This window comes from Heterodontus francisci, unplaced genomic scaffold, assembly GCF_036365525.1.
Source record: "Heterodontus francisci isolate sHetFra1 unplaced genomic scaffold, sHetFra1.hap1 HAP1_SCAFFOLD_397, whole genome shotgun sequence".
Lineage (NCBI taxonomy): Eukaryota > Metazoa > Chordata > Chondrichthyes > Heterodontiformes > Heterodontidae > Heterodontus > Heterodontus francisci.
The window spans coordinates 1,655,257-1,678,347 of NW_027140767.1; positions in this window are offsets into that span (position 1 = coordinate 1,655,257).

The following is a 23,091-nucleotide window of genomic DNA, read 5'->3' on the forward strand; positions in this document are numbered from 1 at the left end:
GACTGTCTCTGCCTGTCCTGTTGTGTCTCAATGGGGGAAGGGACGGATCAGCCCGGAACTAACATGGGTGGGACAGGCTCAAAGGGCTGAATGGCCTCCTCCCGTTCTGTGCCAGTAAGTGTGCGTGTGTGTGTTTGTCTCCCTCTGTTTGATTCCCAGAAGCCGATGAGGAGAACAGGTGAAACGCCTTTTTGCAGAGAGGGATGTGTCTGGTGCTGGGATCTTCCTGTGCATAAAAGGCTCAGAATGCCAATGAGCCTCTGAAGGTCAATGCTCTATGCCCGCCCCTGCCGTTGACCGGGCATGAGTTAAAGGTGCCGGGGTCTGGGAGCCATTTAATAGAATTCCAGTAGCTTATCCCAAATGGAATGGAAGTGAATGAAAGACTGTGGGAGATGGAGCCGCACCCAGGAACGTGATAGAGGTTGAACTTACACAGGGGGTGGGGGGTGTGAACTGGGACGGGAGTTACACAGGGGGGTTCTGTTCACAGGAGAGACGATACAGAGTGGGATTTAGTATGGGGGGGTGGTGTTTACAGGACAGGGATGGTATTCAGTAAGGGGTAGTGTTTACAGAGGCGGCACGGGGGAGAATTAGAGGGTGATATTCACAGAGGGAATTAGTTATGCTAAAAATTAGGGGGAGTGGGGGGCGGGGAGGATTCTCCTGTCTGTTCATGGGGGTTTAGATGGAGGATGTTCACAGGAGGGGTATTCGATGGGGGTCTGTTCGCAGGATGGGTATTAGAGGGGAGTCTGTTCGCAGGAGGGTTATTAGAGGGGAGTCTGTTCGCAGGAGGGGTATTAGAGGGGGGTCTGTTCGCAGGAGTGGTATTAGATGGGGTTCTGTTCGCAGGAGGGGTATTAGATGGGGTTCTGTTCGCAGGAGGGGTATTAAATGGCGGTCAGTTCGCAGGAGGGGTATTTGGTGGGAGTCTGTTCGCCGGAGGTATATTAGAGGGGAGTCTGTTCTCAGGCGGGGTATTAGATGGGGGTCTGCTCACAGGAGGTGTTTTAAATGGCAGTCTGTTCAAAGGTGGGGTATTAGAGGGGAGTCTGTTCACAGGAGGGGTATTAGAGGGAAGTCCGTTCACAGGAGGGGTATTAGAGGGAAGTCTGCTCACAGGAGGGGTTTAGATGGGAGTCTGTTCACAGGAGGGGTATTAGAGGGGAATCTGTTCACAGGAGGGGTATTAGATGCAAGTCTGTTCACAGGAGGTGCAGTAGATGGGGCTCTGTTCACAGCAGGGGTATTTGAAGGGGGTCTGCTCGCAGGAGGGGATATCTGATGGGAGTCAGTTCACAGGAGGGGTAGTAAATGCGGGTCTGTTCACAGGAGGGGTATTAGATGGGGGTCTGTTCACAGGAGGTGTATTAGAGGGGAATCTGTTCACAGAAGGGTTATTAGATGGGGGTCTGTTCACAGGAGGGGTATCTGATGGGAGTCAGTTCACAGGAGGGGTAGTAAATGTGGGTCTGTTCACAGGAGAGGTATTAGATGGGGGTCTGTTCACAGGAGGTGTATTAGAGGGGAATCTGTTTACAGGAGGGTTATTAGACGGGGGTCTGTTCACAGGAGGGGTATTTGAAGGGGGTCTGCTCGCAGGAGGGGTATCTGATGGGAGTCAGTTCACAGGAGGGGTAGTAAATGCGGGTCTGATCACAGGAGGGGTATTAGATGGGGTCTGTTCACAGGAGGTGTATTAGAGGGGAATCTGTTGACATGAGGGTTATTAGATGGGGGTCTGTTCACAGGAGGGGTATCTGATGGGAGTCAGTTCACAGGAGGGGTAGTAAATGTGGGTCTGTTCACAGGAGGGGTATTAGATGGGGGTCTGTTCACAGGAGGTGTATTAGAGGGGAATCTGTTCACAGGAGGGTTATTAGATGGGGGTCTGTTCACAGGAGGGGTATCTGATGGGAGTCAGTTCACAGGAGGGGTAGTAAATGTGGGTCTGTTCACAGGAGGGGTATTAGATGGGGGTCTGTTCACAGGAGGTGTATTAGAGGGGAATCTGTTTACAGGAAGGTTATTAGATGGGGGTCTGTTCACAGGAGGGGTATTAGATGGAGGTCTATTCACAGGAGGTGTATTAGATGGTAGTCTGTTCACAGGAGGGGTATTAGATGGGGGTCTGTTCACAGGAGGGGTATTGGATGGGGGTCTGTTCACAAGAGGGGTATTGGATGGGAATATGTTAACAGGAGGAGTATTAGAGGGAAATCTGTTCACAGGAGGGGTATTGGATGGGGGTCTGTTCACAGGAGGGGTATTGGATGGGGGTCTGTTCACAGGAGGGGTATTGGATGGGAGTCTGTTCGCAGGAGGGGTATTAGATGGGAGTCTGTTCACAGGAGGGGTATTGGATGAGGGTCTGTTCACAGGAGGGGTATTGGATGGGGGTCTGTTCACAGGAGGGGTATTAGATGGGAGTCTGTTCACAGGAGGGGTATTAGATGGGAGTCTGTTCACAGGAGGGGTATTGGATGGGGCTCTGTTCACAGGATGGGGTATTGGATGGGGGTCTGTTCACAGGAGGGGTATTAGATGGGAGTCTGTTCACAGGAGGGGTATTAGATGGGAGTCTGTTCACAGGATGGGTATTGGATGGGGGTCTGTTCACAGGAGGGGTATTGGATGGGGGTCTGTTCACAGGAGGGGTATTGGATGGGGGTCTGTTCACAGGAGGGGTATTAGATGGAGGTCTATTCACAGGAGGTGTATTAGATGGGAGTCTGTTCACAGGAGGGGTATTGGATGGGGGTCTGTTCACAGGTGGGGTATTGGATGGGGGTCTGTTCACAAGAGGGGTATTGGATGGGAATATGTTAACAGGAGGAGTATTAGAGGGAAGTCTGTTCACAGGACGGTTATCAGATGGGAGTCTGTTCACAGGAGGGGTATTAGAGAGAAGTCTTTTCACAGGAAGGGTATTAGAGGGAAGACTGTTCACAGGAGGGGTAATTGAGGGAATCCTGTTCACAGGAGGGGTATTATATGGGAGTCAGGTCACAGGAGGGGTGGGGAGGGGCGTCTGTCCACAGGAGGCGTATTAGATGGGAGACTGTTCGCAGGAGGGGTATTAGATGGGGCTCTGTTCACAGCATGGGTATTGGAGGGGGTCTGTTCACAGGAGGGGTATTAGATGGGGGACTGTTCACAGGAGGGGTATTGTGTGGGGCTCTGTTCACAGCATGGGTATTAGAGGGGGTTCTGTTCACAGCAGGGGTATTAAATGGGAGACTGTGCACAGGAGGGGTACTAGATGGGTCTCTGTTCACAGGATGGGTATTAGAGTGAAGATTGTTCACAGGAAGGGTATTGGAGTGAAGTCTGTTCACAGGAGGGGCATGAGATGGGAGTCTGTTCACAGGAGGGTTAATCGAGTGAATGCTGTTCACAGGAGGGGTATTAGATGGGGTTCTGTTCACAGGAGGGGCATTAGAGTGAAGTCTGTTCACAGGAGGGGCATGAGATGGGAGTCGGTTCACAGGAGGGGTAATCGAGTGAATGCTGTTCACAGGAGGGGTATTAGATTGTTGTCAGTTCACAGGAGGGGTATTAGAGGGTTCTGTTCACAGCAGGGGTATTAGAGGGAAGTCTGTTCACAGGACGGTTATCAGATGGGAGTCTGTTCACAGGAGGGTTATTAGAGAGAAGTCTTTTCACAGGAAGGGTATTAGAGGGAAGACTGTTCACAGGAGGGGTAATTGAGGGAATCCTGTTCACAGGAGGGGTATTATATGGGAGTCAGGTCACAGGAGGGGTGGGGAGGGTCGTCTGTCCACAGGAGGCGTATTAGATGGGAGACTGTTCGCAGGAGGGGTATTAGATGGGGCTCTGTTCACAGCATGGGTATTAGAGGTGGGTCTGTTCACAGGAGGGGTATTAGATGGGGGACTGCTCACAGGAGGGGTATTGTGTGGGGCTCTGTTCGCAGCATGGGTATTAGAGGGGGTTCTGTTCACAGGAGGGGTACTAAATGGGAGACTGTGCACAGGAGGGGTATTAGATGGGTCTCTGTTCACAGGATGGGTATTAGAGTGAAGACTGTTCACAGGAAGGGTATTGGAGTGAAGTCTGTTCACAGGAGGGGCATGAGATGGGAGTCTGTTCACAGGAGGGTTAATCGAGTGAATGCTGTTCACAGGAGGGGTATTAGATGGGGTTCTGTTCACAGGAGGGGCATTGGAGTGAAGTCTGTTCACAGGAGGGGCATGAGATGGGAGTCGGTTCACAGGAGGGGTAATCGAGTGAATGCTGTTCACAGGAGGGGTATTAGATGGGGTTCTGTTCACAGGAGGGATTTTTAGATTGGAGTCTGTTCACAGGCCGGTTTTAGATGGGAAACTGTTCACAGGAGGGTATTATGTGGGGCTCTGTTCACAGCATGGGTATTAGAGGGGGTTCTGTTCACAGGAAGGGTATTAAATGGGAGACTGTGCACAGGAGGGGTATTAGATGGGTCTCTGTTCACAGGATGGGTATTAGAGTGAAGACTGTTCACAGGAAGGGTATTAGAGTGAAGTCTGTTCACAGGAGGGGCATGAGATGGGAGTCTGTTCACAGGAGGGTTAATCGAGTGAATGCTGTTCACAGGAGGGGTATTAGATGGGGTTCTGTTCACAGGAGGGGCATTAGAGTGAAGTCTGTTCACAGGAGGGGCATGAGATGGGAGTCTGTTCACAGGAGGGGTAATCGAGTGAATGCTGTTCACAGGAGGGGTATTAGATGGGGTTCTGTTCACAGGAGGGATTTTTAGATTGGAGTCTGTTCACAGGCCGGTTTTAGATGGGAGACTGTTCACAGGAGGGGTATTATGTGGGGCTCTGTTCACAGCATGGGTATTAGAGGGTGTTCTGTTCACAGGAGGGTATTAAATAGGAGACTGTACACAGGAGGGGTATTAGATGGGTCTCTGTTCACAGGATAGGTATTAGAGTGAAGACTGTTCACAGGAGGGGCATTAGAGTGAAGTCTGTTCACAGGAGGGGCATGAGATGGGAGTCTGTTCACAGGAGGGGTAATTGAGTGAATGCTGTTCACAGGAGGGGTATTAGATGGGGTTATGTTCAAAGGAGGGATTTTTAGATTGGAGTCTGTTCACAGGACGGGTATTAGAGGGAAGTCTGTTCACGGGAGGGTTAATCAAATGAAGGCTGTTCACATGAGGGGTTTTAGGTGGGAGTCTGTTCACAGAAGGGGTATTAGAGGGATGTCTGTTCACAGGAGGGGTAATCGAGTGAAGGCTGTTCACAGGAGGGGTATTAGATGGGAGTCTGTTCACAGGAGGGGTATTGGATTGGCGTCTATCCACAGGAGGGATTTTAGAGGTGGGTCTGATCACAGGATGGTTTTACATGGAGGATGCGTGTCAGTTGGCAGTCGGATTTTAGATAGGCGTTTGCAGACGAAGGGTATTTATATTTGGGGGTCTGTTTGCAGTGAGGAATTTTCCAGCGGGGGAAATATTGTATTGGAAAAGAATTACGGGGGTAAATTTTCAGGGGGGTGGGAGTGGAATTTGGAAAGGGAAATAATTGGCGGGGTAAGTTTAGCGGGCGGGGGCTTGTTTTGCAGAGGGGAGAGAAATATTTGCCGTGTGGCGTGGGGAGATAAAGAAAGAGAGAAAGTTGGAAAGTGGCAAAGAAACAGAGAAATCCGTGAAAGAGAGAGAGGGGACGAAAGAGAGAGAAAGCAGAGAAAGCGAAAGAGATGAAGAAAGAGAGAGAAAGCAGAGAAAGCGAAAGAGAGAGAGAGAAAGTCGAAAAGGGGTAAAGAAAGAGAGAGAAAGCAGTGAAAGAGAGAGAGAGAGAGAGAGAGAGAGAGAGAGCGAGAATGCAGAGAAAGCGAAAGAGAGAGAGAGAAAGTCGGAAAGGGGCAAACAAAGCGAGAGAAAACAGAGAAAGAGAGAGATAGAGAGCAGAGAAAGTGAAAGAAAGAGGGAGAGAAAGCTGGAAAGGGGCAAAGAAAGAGAGAGAAAGCAGAGAAAGAGAGAAAAAGTCGGAAAGGGGCAAAGAAAGAGAGAATGCAGAGAAAGAGAGAGAGAGGGAGAGAATGCAGAGAAAGTGAAAGAAAGTGAGAGAGAGAAATTCAGAAAGGGGCAAAGTTAGAGAGAGAAAGCAAAGAAAGAGAGAAAGCAGAGAAAGTGAAAGAAAGAGAGAGAGAAAGTTGGAAAGGGGCAAAGCAAGAAAGAGAGAGAAAGTAGAGAAAGTGAAATAAAGAGATAGAAAGTCGGAAAGGGGTAAAGCGAGAGAGAGAGAAGGCAGAGAAAGAGAGAGAGAGGGAGAGAAAGGGGGAGAGAGAGAAAGCAGAGAAAATGAAAGAGAGAGAAGGAAAGTCAGAAAGGGGCAAAGCAAGAGAGAGAAAGCAGAGAAAGAGAGAGAGGGGGAGAAAGCAGAGAAAGTGAAAGAAAGAGAGGGAGAAAGTCGGAAAGAGGCAAAGAAAGAGAGAGCAAGCAGAGAAAGAGAGAGAGAGAGGGAGACAGTTGGAAAGCAACAAAGAAAGGGAGAGAGAGAGAGAAAGAGAGATAAAGCAAAGAAATAGAGAGAGGGAGAGAAAGCAGAGAAAGTGAAAGAGAGAGAGAAAGTCGGAAAGAGGCAAAGAAAGAGAGAGAAAGCAGAGAAAGAGAGAGATAGAGAGAGCAGAGAAAGTGACAGAAAGAGAGAGAGAAAGCTGGAAAGGGGCAAAGAAAGAGATATAAAGCAGAGAAAGAGAGAAAAAGTCGGAAAGGGGAAAAGAAACAGAGAATGCAGAGAAAGAGAGAGGGAGGGAGAGAATGCAGAGAAAGTGAAAGAAAGAGAGAGAGAAAGTCGGAAAGGGGCAAAGTTAGAGAGAGTAAGCAAAGAAAGAGAGAAAGCAGAGAAAGTGAAAGAAAGAGAGAGAGAAAGTTGGAAAGGGGCAAAGCAAGAGAGAGAAAGAGAGAGAATGAGAAAGAGAGAGAAAGCAGAGAAAGTGAAAGAAAGAGATAGAAAGTCGGAAAGGGGCAAAGCAAGAGAGAGAAAGCAAAGACAGAGAGAGAGGGAGAGAAATCAGAGGAAGTGAAAGAAAGAGGGAGAAAGTTGGAAAGGGGCAAAGCAAGAAAGAGAGAGAAAGCAGAGAAAGTGAAAGAAAGAGATAGAAAGTCGGAAAGGGGCAAAACAAGAGAGAGAAGGCAGAGAAAGAGAGAGAGGGGGAGAAAGCAGAGAAAGTGAAAGAAAGAGAGGGAGAAAGTCGGAAAGAGGCAAAGAAAGAGAGAGAAAGCAGAGAAAGAGAAAGAGAGGGAGACAGTTGGAAAGCAACAGAGGAAGGGAGAGAGAGAGAGAAAGAGAGATAAATCAAAGAAAGAGAGAGAGGGAGAGAAAGCAGAGAAAGTGAAAGAGAGAGAGAGAGAAAGTCGGACAGAGGCAAAGAAAGGGAGAGAGAGCAGAGAAAGAGAAAGAGAGGGAGACAGTTGGAAAGCAGCAAATAAAGGGAGAGAGGGAAAGAGAGATAAAGCAAAGAAAGAGAGAGAAAGAGAGAAAGCAGAGACAGTGAAAGAGAGAGAGAGAGAGAAAGTCGGTAAGGGGCAAAGCAAGAGAGAGAAAGCAGGGAAGGAGAAAGAGTGAGAGATAGTCAGATAGAGTCAAAGGAAGAGAAAGGGAGAGCAAGAGAGAGAAGCACAAAGACTCTGAGAGAAAGAGGCTGAGGGGAAGAGACTGCGATTGAGAGAGAGAGAGACAATAAAGATGTGATACTCACCATCCCACACGGTCTGCGCTCCATCGTTGGACCCTAACACCTTCCCTCCATCTGCTCCATGGGGAAAAGATCCTGGACAGAAGAATTGGGGTGGGAATTGGAGAAAAGGGTCAGGACTGGGACAGAGAGAGGGTGATTCAGACTGGACCCTCTCACACACACACACTGCAACCAGTTCCAATTCACCTGGGCACAGAGACTGAGACACAGAAACTCACCTTCACGAACCAGCTGCATGGAACGAAAGAATGGAGGCTGATGTTGTCCTAATATATCCCAGAACCTGTCACTCAAAACATACAGTGCACCCAAAATACAGCTCATCCAACCAGCTCTCAGCTTCCTCCATCTGGACACTGCCTCCCAGGTTTGGGACAGTCCAAAGTGAGTCTCTGTGTAAACAGGGAATGGGGAGGGAGGGATAATACAGCCATATCCCAAATGGACCATTCCAGACAGAAACCTGTCTGTCTGTTTCTCTCTCTCCCCCAAAAACCACACTAACAGAGCAGAAAAGCTGCTGTAATTTAAAATCTGGAGGGGCCGCTTTGGATAATGGCCATTTAACACAAATGTATTCAATATCTTCTACTTTTCACCTCCAGTTTATATGAAGCTCAGTGATAAAGACCTCCACATTCTGAGAAAGAGTTTTTGCTGCTGCAATAAAGTGTCACTTGTTTCCCTTTGCTTCCAGACTGTTTCTTTCCTCTGCTCTCTTGGGGGATTCAGAGGGATTTTTGTTCATCGCTTGTCCAAACTCAGGAGGTTCCAGCTCCTCTGCAGCTGCTGTCCTGGAGAAATTAATTGAATTCAAAATCTTACCCTCGTTTTTGAGACACGAGGAGAGACTGTTTACACTAGCAGAGAGATGAAACAAATAGGCAGGGAGTTATTATGGTCTGGAATTCAATTGGAGTAAAATTTCAACTACTCTGAGTTATAGTAGAGAAGATACCAGCATACAAGAGAAGTGAGAGAGAGAGAGATGTCATAACGTAGGTGATCAAGAACTCAACACAACTTATATTGAGAGTTTTTATTTATAAATGACTGTTTGAGTTTTATTTGATCCTGTTGTTTTATTTATCTTTAATCACTCAATGTAACTTTCAAAACAGGAACGAGTTTCATGTTACAAGTGCTCACATAGTAGAAAAATAGCCATTTTACAAAAGTTGCATTGAAATTATTTTATTCAGCATCTCAAGTTTACAAGAAAGTAAATTCCTCAGACTTCTGGAAACTTTCAAACTCGGCAAGAGAATCTCCCATCAGCAATGGCTCAGCATCGCCATCTGCTGGTGTCCTTGCCTCACTGCAGTTTCTGTCCCCCTCTCACCATCTCCATCTGCTGGTGCCCCTGTCTCACTGCAGTTACTGTCCCTCTCTCACCATCTCCATCTGCTGGTGTCACTGCCTCACTGCAGTTACTGTCCCATTCTCACCATCTGCTGGTGTCCCTGTCTCATTGCATTACTTCCCCCTCTCACCATCTCCATCTGCTGGTGTCCCTGTCTCATTGCACTTACTGCCCCCTCCCACCATCTCCATCTGCTGGTGTACCTGCCTCATTGCAGTTACTGCCCCCTTCTCACCATCTGCTGGTGTCCCTGTCTCATTGCATTACTGCCTCCTCTCACCATCTCCATCTGCTCGTGTCCCTGTCTTATTGCACTTACTGCCCCCTCCCACCATCTCCATCTGCTGGTGTACGTGCCTCATTGCAGTTACAGCCCCTCTCACCAACTCACATTCACTGTGACTTTCACCTTTGTCCACTGGCGGCGTTTGTTGACATCGCAACCACTAGGTGGCGCTGTACTGGCACATGCACAAACGTATTCTGTTCCAGTTAAAGGTCATGTTCTGCCACGTTCAGGCAGCTGCCAGGACTAAAGATGGCGCCGGTCAAATAATCACAGAGGCGGGTGGAGGGTGGGAGGTGGAGCGGCGTCTGGGGGAGGGGGAATGGGATTTAGTTCCAGTGTTTGAAACTCTTCAGCTCTTTCTATGATTTCACTAATTTAACAATGGGATTGAGAGGGTATTTCACCGCCTTCTTCAGCTCCTGTCTGAATTTCGTCTGGGTCACAGTGTAAATACATGTTTGGTGCAGGCACTGAGAAGCTGCAGCATCTTTGATGTTTGTTCTGTGATGAAGAGAGGGTCAGTGGAGGAGGAATGATACTGAATATCTACAAAGCGACTATAAATGTTAAACACAACCCAGGTCACCCATAACAGTATAAAACTGCCGGATATACTGAAGAGTAAAATAATTGATTTCCTTCGATTCTCCATCTCTGGGTCCTTGTGATTCTCTGCATTGCTGTGGCGCCGGAATCCCCTGCGGACGTTACTGGAGAATAAAATCCGTCTGACAGTCAGAACATTGAGCAGCAAAATCAGAAAGACCGGGACACAAGGGGTTAAAATGCGGTTAAACAATTCAAATGCCCCCCCATAAGGGGGACGTAAAGAAGCTCAGTTTATAATCACAACCCATGGGAACATTATCAATAATGTAATCTTGTTTCAGTGTAAAGTACCAGGGGAGAGACTCTAAACAGCCCAGCACACTCACTGTTCCCACAACCACAGCCGCCGTTTTCTCACTGCAATATTTTGTTTTCAGCTTCTCACAGCAAATGGCCACAAATCGATCAAAGGTGAAAGTAACTGTGAGCCAGACAGAAACAACTGTGGATGCAGAAATCAGAACCACAGTGAGGGAACACACAGGAGTAATTCTCAGGAATGAATATGGAAAATAAATTAAAACAATCCAACTCAATGTGGGATCAGTGATAACGACCAGGCGATCAGACACTGCCATTGCCACCAGGTAGACAGTGATACATTTGGAGAGACCGCACTTTCCTCGCGACAGGATCACAATCGCCACCAAGTTAACTGGAAGAGAGAGAAAAGGAAGCAGAAAAATTACTGATCAGACCTGGAGACAAAGCAGCAGTTTGACAGGATCTGTGCTGAAATTTCCAGCTTTGTTGCTGCATCGAGCAGTGAAAACTGATTCATTGACCTGGGCAGTGCTTTGTCACAGTGAAATGTTTGAAAACACAATTATTAATAATGAATTGGGAAATTGATACAGAAAGTGAATAAAGTCAGCATCGGATTTACTGGAAGTACTGAGTGAGGATGCAGTGTCATTGGGGAAATGGGAAGGTGCTTTACAGAGATGGAATCCAATGGGTTAATTGGGAATTTGTCTCCAGACTGTTGGTTGGGAAGGTTTGGGGAGACCGGGATGTGGAGGTGGTGTGTTGTTCTTCGTTCAGTGAACCGATAGGAAATGTTACCAAATGGGAAAAGGCTGCAAATTGCATCACTGAGTTTGAGTATCAGCCATGATCTGGAATGGTGGAGCAGGCTCGAAGGACTGAATGGCCTCCTCCTGCTCATATGTTCTTTTATTCCGATCAGGTTGGACGAGGCAGCTGGATCTGCAGCCAGTGAGAGAGACTGGGAGGTAAAGAAGGAAAAGGACATATTAGAGCAGCAGGGGAGATTGGAGCAGATGGTTTGGGAAAATGGATGAACTGTAGCAATGGATGAGGAGACTGAGGATTCAATACAGTGAGAGGAGAGGCTGAGATTAACAGGGAGAGACTGCAGCAGAGTGTTCGAGGAAATCTAATCTATAGATCCCAGTAATACAACTCAATTCATAAATTCAAACAATAATCCCTGTGGTTATTGGTCTTGGAGAACAGTTCATTGTTTATACAATATAGTCAATATATTTAGTTTGTGCAGGCAATTAAATATAAATTTAAATATATTTCTGATATCAGCCTCGCTCTTCATTGAATTCAGCAGTCACAGAGTTTTTAAAGTGTAGTATTTAAATAATGAATTACCATCAGTGAAGAACTGATTCTATTCTGTTTATTCAGTCACTAAGTAAGGAACAGGAACTTTCTACAAAACAAAATGAGGAGCTGACAGAAATCAACCGAGAGGATCAAGTCCAACAGGAAAATGAACACAATCTGACAACAGACAACTTCAACTCACAGTTTCTCTCACTAATTGTTCTGGACATTCCTGCACTTTATGATAGTGCATTATTCACACTGCTGCTTCTTTCTCTTTCTCTTTACTTCTGCTTTTCTTTTTCCATCAGTTTCCTTCTCCCTGCTCCTTTTCTCCTTCCCTATCTCTCTGGAGTGCTCATACCCTGTAAATTTTTACTTAATGCTGCTTTTCACATATGATTTATTCCTAACATTGTGCATCTGTTTTTGTTCACCAGCCCCAGGTTGAATGATTCTATTCTCAGAGTCAGTTTGTTCAATGGCGAAACCTCTGTGAATAATTTAATATATCTACAGAACACTCAATTGTCCACCTGTTCACCAACACTCTTCACTTCATCTACAATACATGGAATAAACAGGATCGAAAGCTACTTCCAGACAAACCTCACAATCATTGAAATTCCTTCTCCTGGAATTATAAAGTAATCTGTTAGAACATGCGATTGTTTAATTAATAAAACACCAATATCAGCGCTGCAGCTGATAATCTACAGAGAAATGGAAAGACTCTTGATTCCAACTGATAGAGTGAAAATCAGTAAAACATCACGTCAATACTTTCCATTTTACAATGTAGTCCAGTGACAGTGAAGGTCCACAGTGAAGCAGAGAAGGAGAAGTGAAAGTGTCAGCAGCGAAAACAGTTCAGTAGCCAGACTTCTGAAGCAGCGTCAGACACACACAGAGTGAAATAATATTTGATAACAGTGATAATCAATAAATACATTGAAAACCCAGTTAAACTGAGCCATGTTATTGGGGAGGGAGGACATTGTTCTGTCCCCTTCCAACACTGAAACCGTGAGATGTCTCATTATCAATCACTGAAAAACAAATCATTAAAATATTCCAGGACCGTTTAGATCCACATCATGTAACTGTTAAAAACTCCTGATGGTCTGATTATTGATCCTAACTGAAAGATCTCATTCCAATGCATTCAATACACTGAATAATCCAGTAACAATGCCACAGTTACTTAAAACTATGCCATTAAATACATAATGCAGTTCCTGCAAGAATGAAGGAGTAGACAATGAGGAGATTCCATCAGTAAATTGCTGGAAAAGAACAGGCGGCTGTGTAACACACGCAGAGGGAAATAATACCGAGTACAGCAGCACAGTTAACATCGATTTACGCCATTAGCAGCTGAGATACTGGCTTACCAGGAACTCCAATTGCTGCAAGTACAGGATAGTAAATAAATATGAGCTGAACGAATACTGGATATCCCATTTCTGTGAGAAGCAGAAACTTCTATTAGCCTGGAATCCACAGCTCCAGCAGACACTCTGAGCTGATCCATTCCAATGGGTCCTGATTTATACAGGGGATAACTCTCCACAGACACAGTTATACCACTGATCATTGCTATTAGTTACACTCACCTGAACAAACACATTACATCAACAGCTTTGAGTTTGATGTAAATAATGTGGTGGATAAAACACAATCATTTCAATGTCAATGACATTTTCTTCTTAAGACCTCTCTCGGAATTAATCTGAAATCTGTACTCAAAGTGGACAGAAGCTACAATTATGCCAGGCATCATTTTCATTTTCCATATTATTGTATTGACCTTGTTCACTCCTGGCTTTTCTATTGTAAATGTATCTGATCTGTCTGCAGTGGACTCTGACTCCAGGACCTAAAGCAAACCTGTTTCACTCTGTTCCTGCCTTTTCCCAGTTAAAATGTGAACGTTGACCATCTGATTTGGGAACATGTTCAGGGTTACAGCCCAGAAACTACTGTGGGTGATATTGGGGAACAGACTCTGTGCACATCCATTGGGGAGGCAGTCACACAGTGATAATATCACTGGTCAAGTAATCCAGATGCCCAACCTGATGGGCTGGGGACAGGGGTTCAAAGCCCACCATGGCAACTGTATAACATAGAGGAAGCTCCCTCTCTCTGTATAAAGTGGAGAGAGCTCACTCTCTACGGATCAAGAGGAGGGAGCTCCCACTCGATGTAAAAATAGACGCAGCTTCCACTCTATGTATACAGTGGAGAGAGGTCCCTCTCTACGTATATAATAGAGGGAGCTCCCGCTCAACGCATAAACAGGACGGAGCTCCCTCTCCATGGATAAAGTGGAGGGAGCTCCCTCTCTATATACAAAGTGGAGGGAGCTCCCTTTCTATGTTTAAAGTGGAGGGAGCTTCCTCCCTATGCATAAAGTGGAGGGAGCTCCCTCTCTATGTATACAGTGGAGGGAGCTCCCTCTCTGTGTATAAAGTGGAGGGAGCTCCCTTTCTATGTTTAAAGTGGAGGGAGCTCCCTCTCTGTGTATAAACTGAACGGAGCTCCCTCTCCAGGTATAAAGTGGAGGGAAACCCCTCTCCATGTATAAAATGGATGGAGCTCCCCCTCTCTATGTATAAAGTGGAGGGAGCATCCTCTTTATGTATAAAGTGGAGGGAGGTCCCTGTCTATGTATAAAATAGTGGGAGCTCCCCCTCTACGTATAAACTGGATGGAGCAGCCTCTCTTACATAAAGTGGAGGGAGCTCCCTCACTAAGTATAAAATGGAAGGAGCTCCGCCTCTACGTATAAGATAGAGGGAGCTCCCTCTCTATGTATAAAGTGGAGGGAGCTCCCTCTCTATGTATAAAGTGGAGGGAGCACCCTCTTTATGTATATAGTGAAGGGAGCTCCCTCTCTACGTGTAAAATAGTCGGAGCTCCCCCTCATCGTATAAACTGGATGGAGTGCAATATGTTGTATAAAGTGGAGGGAGCTCCCTCCCTCTGTATAAAATGGAAGGAACGCCCTCTCTGCGGGTGAAGTGGAGGGCGATTAACGACAAAGGAGGGAGGGAAATGTAAACAAATGTAGAGAGGGACGAGATGAAAGACAGTGAGCGACAGAAGAGATAGTTAAGTGAGAGCTTCACAGAACCCCAACAACCATCCCTTTGTCTGACCAGTCCGGTAGTGGGGATTTAGTGCGCGTGCTTTAGGGCTGTGTGTTGACTCAGTGTTTGATATTTTCAAACTGCAGTGACATTCCCAACATGCGCAAGAGTTACAGATTCAACATTAACCACGGAATGGCTCTAAACATTGCTGTCCAGGGAGAGAGGAAAGGGGAAATGGAGGGAGACAGACACAGACACAGACAGAGTGGTACAGAGACAGAGGGAGAGAAAGAGAGAGTTAGAGGGAGAAAGGCAAAGTGAGAGACTGATCCAGAGGGACAGAGACAGACAGAGAGAAGGAGAGAGAAAGACAGTGGGTGAAACAGAGACTGAGGGGGACACAGACAGAGAGAGTGTGACAGGGCGAGATTATGGGAGAAACTTTAGATCTAATAATGTTTGAAAAAATATATAATTAAAAACTAAAACTCACTGTGAGTAAGAACTAAATTTTAAAGGAAACATTTGGGGTTTAGTGTGAGTGTTCTGGAGGCAACTGTTAGATCAGTGTTTCATATTTTCAAACTGCAGGGACATTTATTGTTGTTGAAAGTATATTATGAAAAATTGACAAACTTTAGAAGCAGGGGAAAGGGGAGACAGGGTGTGAGGGGACCTTGACAGAACCTCAGTAACAATCCCCATTATCTGCACAGTCCTGTATTGGGGATTTAGTGTGAGAGTTTAGGGGGCGAGTGTTAATCAGTGTTTTATATTTTCAAACTGCAGTGAAGTTCCCAGCAAGGGCAAGATTTGCAGGTTCAAAATTAACCAAGAAATGGATTCAAACATTTCTGTCCAAGGAGAGATAGAGGGAGAGATGGTGTGAGAGAGGTACAGGCACAGTCATGGACTGCAGTGGAGAAAGAGGAGGACGAAGATACAGGGGAGAGAGAGAGAGAGAGATGGAGAGAGACAGACATGAGAGGGAGAGACAGATAGAGAGTGACACAAGATGTAACAGTAAGTAACAATCCACATTATCTGCCCAATCCTGCATCAGGAGTTTAGTGTGAATGTTTCACGGGTGAGTGTTCGATCAATGTTTGATATTTTTACACTGCAGTGACCTTCTCGACAAGGCAGTTATAAAAGAGAAGAGCAGGAAGGTTACGCTGGAACTGTATAACCCATTGGTTAGACCACAACTCGAGTATTGTGTGCAGTTCTGGTCACAGCATTACAGAAAGGATGCAATTGCACGAGAGAGGGTACAGAGGAGATATACGAGGATGTTGCCAGAACTGGAAAATGCAGCTATGAGGGAAGATTTGATAGGCGGGTTCTCCTTGGAACAGAGAAGGCTGAGGGGAGATCTGATTGAAACGTGAAGGGCTTGGATAGAGTGGAGGTGAATGGTCTATTCACCTTAGCGGAGAGCTCAGTGACGAAGAGGCATTGACTTAATAAAGTAATTGGTAGAAAGATTAGAAGGGAGATGAGGAAAATATTTTTCACCCGGTGGGTGGTGAGGGTCTGGAACAGACGGCCTGAAAGGGTAGCTGAGGCGGAAAACCTCAAGTCATTCAAAAGGAGTCTGGATATGCACCTCAAGTGCCTTTATCTACAGGGCTATGGACCAAATAGTGGCAGGTGGGATTAGAGTAGGAGAATCGTTTTTCAGCTGGCACGGACGCGACGGGCCAAGTGGCCTCTTCCAGTGCCTTAAATTTTCTGTGATTCTAAAGGAAAGAGTTACTGGTTCAAAATTAACCAAGACATGTCTGAAAATATTACTGTCCTGGGACCGAGAGAGGAAGGGAGAGATGAAAAGAGAGAGAGAGAGAGAGTAAGGGAGAGAAAGAGGGAGAGGGCGAGATCGAGAGAGAGGGAGAAAAAGAGACAGAGTAGGAGGGATAGACAGAAGCAGTGGAGATCGAGACAGGGGAGGCAGAGAGATCGAGGGAGGGAAAGAAATAAAGAAAGGGAGCGGCAGAGAGAGAGAGAGAGGAAGGGAGAGCGGGAGGAACAAAGGGAGCAGGAAAGACAGACAGAGGGACAGATGGAGACAGAGAGACAGAGACAGAGGGGAGACAGAGACAGAGGGAGAGAGAGAAACAGAGACAGAGAAGGAGGGAGAGACAGAAACAGGGGAGATCGAGACAAGGGAGACAGAGGGGAGGGAAAGATAGACATAGAGGGAGTGACAGAGAGAGGGTTAGAGCGGTAGAGGGAGAGAGAGGGAGGGATGGATGGAGGGGGAGGGAAAGGCATAAGAGGGACAGATTGAGATGAAGAGACAGACAGAGAGAGAGAGAGAACGATTGGGAGAGACAGGGATTGGGGGAGTTAGGGATTGAGGGAAAGACAGAAACAAAGACAGAGGGCGGGGAGAGACAGGGATTGGCAGAGAGAGAGACAGAGAAAGAGGGGGAGACTGAGAGAGAGGCAAAGAGAGAGAGAGATTGTGGGAGGGACAGAGGGAAAGACAGAGGGAGGGACAGAGAGATGGAGGTGGGGAGACCGAGAAAGAGATACAGGACAAAGAAGGAGAGGGAGAGAAAGAGAGTAAAGGTAGAAACATAGAGAGAGACAGAGACAGAGAGTGGGGAGATTACAGCAACAACTTTAGGTCAGTTATTTTAACTCGGTGGTAGAAAACTTCTAGAAAAAATAATTCGGATCAATATCAATAGTCACATGGACAAATGTGAGTTAATTAAGGAAAGGCAGTATGGATTTCTTAAGGGAAAATCATGATTAACTAACCGGCTGGATTTTTTTGAGGAGGTAACAGAGAGGGTTGATGAGGGCAATGTTGTTCATGTGGTGTACATGGACTTTCAAAAGTCGTTTGATACAGTGCCACACAACAGACTTGTGAGCAAACATGTAGCTCACAGAATAAATACGACGGTAGCAACATGGATGCGGAATTGGCTGGGTGACAGGAAGCAAAGAGTAGTGATTAATGGATGTTTTTTCAGGCTGGAGGAAGGTTGGCAGTGGAGTTCCCCAGGGGTCAGTGTTGGGTCCCTTGAGTTACTTGATATATATTAATGACCGAGACCTCGCTGTACAGGGTACAATTTCAAAGTTTTCAGATGATACGAAACTTGGAAGCATTGTGAACTGTGAGGAGGATAGTGACGAATTTCAAAAGGACATAGACAAGTTGGTGGAATGGGCAGGCAGGTGGCAGATGACGTTCAATGCATAGAAATGTGAAGTGATTCATTTTCGTAGGAAGAACATGGGGAGACAATATAGAAAAAGAGAACAATTCCGAAGGGGGAGCAGGAGCAGAGGGACCTGCGTGTATATGTGCAGATGTCATTGAAAGTGGTAGGGCAGGGTGAGAGAGCAGTTAATAAAGCATACAGTATCCTGGGATTTATTAATAGGGCCACAGAGTCCAACAGCAAGGAGGTTATGTAGAATTTGTATAACAAACTAGTTCAACCTCAGCACGAGTATTGCGTCCATTTCTGAGTGCCACACTTTCGGAAAGATGTGAGGGCATTGGAGAGAGTACAGAAGTGATTCACGAGAATGGTTCCAGGGATGAGGAATTTCAGTTATGAAGATAGATTGGAGAAATTAGGACTGTTTTCCTTGGAGAAGAGAAGGCTGAGAAGTGATTTGACAGAGGTATTCAAAATCATGAGGGATCTGGACAGGGTAGATAGGGAGAAACTGTTCTCACTAATGAAAGGATCGAGAATGAGATGACACAAACAGAAAATATTTGGTAAGAGAAGCAAAAGTGACATGGAGAAACGCTTTTTCTCGCAGTGAGTGATTAATGTCTGGAATGCACTGCCTGAGAACGTGGTGGAGAAAGGTCCAATTGAAGCATTCAAAAGGAAATTAGACAGTGATATAAAAAGGAAGAATGCGCAGGGTTATGAAGAGAAGGCGGGGTAATGGAACTGCGAGAATTGCACTCTCGGAAAACCACTGCAGACAAGATGGCCCGAATGGCCTCCTTAAGCAGTGTAACAACTCTGAGACAGAGTCAGAGAAAGAGAGAGAGGGAGAGAGGCAGAGGGACAGAGAGCATGTGAGAGAGAAAGACACAGAGAAGGTGAAACAGAGAGAGGGACAGGCAGCGGCAAAGTGAGAGAGGAAGAGGCAGAGAGACAGACAGACAGACAGAGGGAGACAGAGAGACAGAGACAGTGACACAGAGAGAGAGGGAGACAGAGAGAGGGAGATGCAGCGGCAAAGTGAGAGAGGGAGAGGCAGAGAGAGAGACAGAGAGAGAGAGAGCATGTGAGAGAGACAGAGAGGGTGAGACTCTCCCTGAGGAGGTACGATAATATCAGACGCACTTGATTACTCTAACTGAGGAGCTCCTGGAGTGACAGCCCCACTCAGTGACTCTCCCTGTGGAGATATTATAATAACCGACCCTCTCATTGACTCTCCATGTGGAGATTCTATAATAACAGCCCCACTCAATAACTCTCCCTGCAGAGATGCTATAATAGCAGACCTGCTCGGTGACTCTCCCTGTCAAGATACTATAATAACAGACCCACTCAGTGAATCTCCCTGTGGAGATTCCATAATAACAGACCCACTCAGTGACTCTCCCTGTCGAGATACTATAATAGCAGAGCCACTCAGAGACTCTCCCTGTGGAGATACTATAACTGCAGACACAATCATTCACTCTCCCTGTGGAGATACTCTAACAACAGATCCACTCAGAGACTCTCCTTGTGGAGATACTATAATAACAGATCCACTCAGTGACTCTCCCTGTGGAGATACTATAATAAGAGACACAATCATTCACCCTCCCTGTGGAGATACTATAATAACAGACCCACTCAGTGACTCTCCCTGTGGAGATACTATAATAAGAGACACAATCATTCACCCTCCCTGTGGAGATACTCTAACAACAGATCCACTCAGAGACTCTCCTTGTGGAGATACTATAATAACAGATCCACTCAGAGACTCTCCTTGTGGAGATACTATAATAACAGACCCATTCAGTGACACTCCCTGTGGAGATACTGCAATTTCAGAGCCACTCATTGACTCTCCCCGTGGTGATACTATAAGAACAAACCCACTCAATGATTGTCCCAGTTGTGATACTATAATTACTAACCGACATGGTGACTCTCCCTGTGGAGATACAATAAGAACAGACCCACTCAGTGACTCTCCCTGTGGACATGCTGCAACAACAGACCCACTCAGTGACTCTCCCTCTGGAGATACTATAATAACAGACACACTCAGTGACACTGTCTGTGGAGATACTCCAACAACAGACCCACTCAGTACACTCTCTCTCTGGAGATCCTATAATAACAGACCCACACAGGGACTCTCCCACTGCAGATACTATAATAACAGACCCACTCAGGGACTCTCCCACTGGAGATACTATAATACCAGACCCACTCAATGACTGTCCCTGTGGAGAAACTGTAATAACAGACCCACTCAGTGACTCGCCCTGTGCAGATAATAGATAAACAGCCCCACTCAGTGACTCTCCGTTTGTAGATACTATAGAAACAGAATCACTCAATGACTTTCCCTGTGGAGATACTACAATAACGACCCATTCAGTGCCTCTCCCTGTGGAGATACTATAATGACAGACCCACTCAGTGACTCTCCCTGTGCAGATACTCTAATAACAGATCCACTCAGTGACTCTCCCTGTGCAGATACTGTAAATTCAGATCCACTCACAGATTCATCCTGTGATGATAGTATAAGGACAGACCCACTCAATGATTGTCCCAGTTGAGATACTATAATTACAGACAGACGCAGTGACTCTCCCTGTGGAGATGTAATAATAACAGACCCACTCAGTGACTCTCCCTTTGGAGATGCTATAATAACAGACCGACTCAGTGACTCTCCCTGTGGATATTCTGTCCATAACAGACACAATTATTCACTCTCCCAGTGGAGATAGTATAATACCAGAGACACTCAGTGAATCTCTGACTGGAGATTCTATAACAGACACACTCAGTGACCCTCCCTGTGGAGAAACTGTAATAACAGATTCACTCAGTGACACTCCCTGGGAAGATACTATAACAACAGATCCACTCAGTGACCCTTACTGTGGAGAAACTATAATAACAGGCCCGCTCAGTGACTCTTTCTGTGGAGAAACTATAATAACAGGCCCGCTCAGTGACTCTGCCCGTGGAGATACTGGAATAACAGACACAATCATTCACTCTGCCTGTGGAGATACTATAATACCAGGGAGATTCAGTGACTCTCCCCCTGGAGATGCTATAATAACAGACCCACTCAGTGACTCTCCCTGTGGAGGTATAATGTTAACAGACCCACTCACTGACTCTCCCTGTGCAGTTACAATAGAAACAGACTCACTCAGCGACTCTCCCTGTGGAGATACTATAATATCAGAGACACTCACTGACTCTCCCACTGGTGATTCTATAATAACAGACACAAACATTCACCATCCATGTGGAGATACTGTAGTAACAGCCGCACTCGGGGCGGCACAGTGGCGCAGTGGTTAGCACAACAGACCCACTCAGTGACTCTCCCTGTGGAGATGTTACAACAGATCCACTCAGTGACTCTTCCTGTGGAGAAACTATACTAACAGGCCCGCTCAGTGACTCTTCCTGTGGAGAAACTAAAATAACAGGCCCGCTGTTTCTCTCCCTGTCTCTCTCTCTCTGTTTCTCTCTCTGTCTCTCTCTCTCTGTGTTTGTCTCTCTCTCGCTGTTTCTCTCTCTCTCTCTGTTTCTCTCTCTATATATATATTTCTCCCTCTCTCACTGTTTCACTTTTCCGGTCTCATCACTATCCATTTCTCTCTGTCTCTGTGCATCTCCCTTTGTAGTCTTATTTGTGTCCTCATTACAGCTTACTGTCCCACCTAACCTTGTATCTATCTCCTTCACTCTTTCTCGCTCTCTGTCTCCGTCTCTCTCTCTCTCTCACCCCAATGCACTAGTTAAGATTGTATTTTACCATTCCTCTTTTTATATTATACTCGGCCCTGTCTCTGGTATAAATATGGTTGCAAAGTGTTTTAAAATGGGTGAGGTGTCTGTGGGATCCCCTCCATTTTCTATGTACAGGTGGAACTCCCTCCATTTTTATGTATTGGGGTAGCTCCTCCATTTGTTATATAGAAAGGGAGATCCCTCCATTTTTTATGTAGATGGTGAGCTCCCTCCATTTAATACATAGAAATCTCGCTCTCTCTCTCTCCCACTTCCTCAACCTGCCTCTAATTCTTTCTATTACCTACCCTATCTTTCTCACCTTCACCCTGGCTCTCTCTCCCTCCCCCTCACCGTGACTGTCTGTCTGTCTCTCTCTCCCTCACCTTGTCTCCCTCTCTCTCTCTCCCTCACCCTGTCTCTCTCTCTCTCTCACCTTCACCCTGTCTCTCTCCCCCTCACCCTGTTCTTCTCTCTCCCTCACCCTATCTCTCACTCTCATCCTGTCTATCTCTCTCTCTCTCTCCCTCACCCTGTCTTTCTCTCTCTCTATCCAGCACCCTCTCTCTCACTCACTATGTCTCCCTCTCTATCTCCATCATCCTGTCTCTCTCACTCTCTCTCCCTCACTCTGTCTGTCTGCATGTCTCAGTCTCTGTCTCTCTCTTTCACCTTCACCCTGTCTCTCTCTCACCTTCACCCTGTCTCTCTCTCGCTCCCTCACCCTGTCTCTCTCTCTCTCTCTCTCTCTCTCTCTCTCTCTCCCTCACCCTCTCTCTCTCCCTCACCTTCACTCTGTCTCTCTCTCTCGCTGCCTTACCCTGTCTCTCGTTCTTTCTCACTCCCCCACCCGGTCTCTCTCTCTCTCTCTAACTCTCTCCCTCACCCCCTCTCTCTCTCTCTCTCTCCCTCCCCCTCACCCTCTCTCTCTCTCTCTCTCTCTCTCCCTCACCCTATCTCTCTCTCTCTCTCTCCCTCATCCTGTCTCTCTCTAACTCTCTCTCTCTCACCCTCTCTCTCTCCCTCATCCTCTCTCTCTCACTCTCTCTGTCCCTCACCCACTCTCTCACTCGTCTTCACCATATCTCCCTCTCTCTCCCTCACCCTATTTCTCTCTGTCTGCCTCACCCTCTCTCTCTCTCTCACCTTCACCCTGCCTCTCTCTCGCTCCCTCACCCTGTCTCTCTCACTCTCTCTCTCTCTCTCTGTCTCTCACTCTCTCACCTTCTCTCTCTCTCTCTCTCTTCCTCACCCTGTCTCTCACCCTCTCTCTCCCTCCCCCTCACCCTGTCTCTCTCTCTCTCTCTCTCTCCCTCACCCTATCTCTCTCTCTCTCTCTCTCCCTCATCCTGTCTCTCTCTCTCTCTCTCTCTCACCCTCTCTCTCTCCCTCACCCTCTCTCTCTCACTCTCTCTGTCCCTCACCCACTCTCTCACTCTTCTTCACCAT